Source organism: Lemur catta, chromosome 8, assembly GCF_020740605.2.
Source record: "Lemur catta isolate mLemCat1 chromosome 8, mLemCat1.pri, whole genome shotgun sequence".
Classification (NCBI taxonomy): domain Eukaryota; kingdom Metazoa; phylum Chordata; class Mammalia; order Primates; family Lemuridae; genus Lemur; species Lemur catta.
The window spans coordinates 49589631-49590566 of NC_059135.1; the positions used below are offsets into that span (position 1 = coordinate 49589631).

The 936-nt window shown below is 47.8% G+C and overlaps 1 pseudogene; it reads right to left on the reverse strand.

Annotated features, from left to right (window-relative positions):
* Positions 1 to 305: 305 nt before the first annotated feature.
* Positions 306 to 410, reverse strand: LOC123644292 (annotated as a pseudogene).
* Positions 411 to 936: the final 526 nt, after the last annotated feature.

Consider the following 936-nt stretch of genomic DNA (forward strand, 5'->3'; position numbering starts at 1 on the left):
GTCATATCTCCGTATCACTCCATATCTCCCAATCCAAATTTCCAGGAGCACGGATCTAATCGACGTAGCTTATATTTTCCCAGCAGGACATTATGGGTCAGCCAGCTGGATAGCTGCTCTGAATGAGGTTCCCAGCCCTGCTCCAATCAGCCTGGGCCACAAGGGCAGGTCACATGGCACCACATTTTGCCACCTTGGCAGGAGGGCTGTGAACATGGCATTCCTTTGGGGCCGGAGGAGGGGTCAGTGAAGCAGGTACAGGGCTGATTCGACCAGTACAGGTCTGCAGAGAGAAGGAAAGAAGAAACAAGGACCATTTCTTATTTCTTTTTTTTGTTTTTTTACTACACACCTTCAGAGAAACTTCTCTAGCAATGAACTGTAGAAATGATTCCTGAAAGTACAGTCTTAAGACTATTTCTATTTTTACTTGCATCCCCAATGCCTATACAGTGCTTCATATATGTTGAATTAATGGATAACTGAATGAATGGACATGTGAGGGAATGAGAAATTAACGAAGCAGAAGCAAGTGCTACTCAGAAGACAATTACTCTAACACTGGGGCAAGAAGGATCCAGACACTGCTCAGCAGCCCTCTTGAACCAGAGCATGCCTGGCACACTCTTGTGTTCCTGGACCCCGGTCTGCCCCCTCACAGGGGCCCTCTAGGAGCTAAGCAAGGAAAAGCCCTGTCTGCCAGGGCTTTTCACCCAGAACCTCCCTCTGGCTGTGAAAGCTGCTCCCGTGCCAACAACAGGAACTTGACCCAAGAGGCCTCTGGAACAAGAGAGGACTTCAGTTGCACTCCCTAATTAATCTCCGGTTTGGCAAGAGTGACTGGGAGTGTCAAAAATCTCTAGGCAAACAGATGCTTCTCCTGAGCTCTAACAACGAACAAAGTTGTCAGTTATGTTGGGGAACAAGAAGCCATAA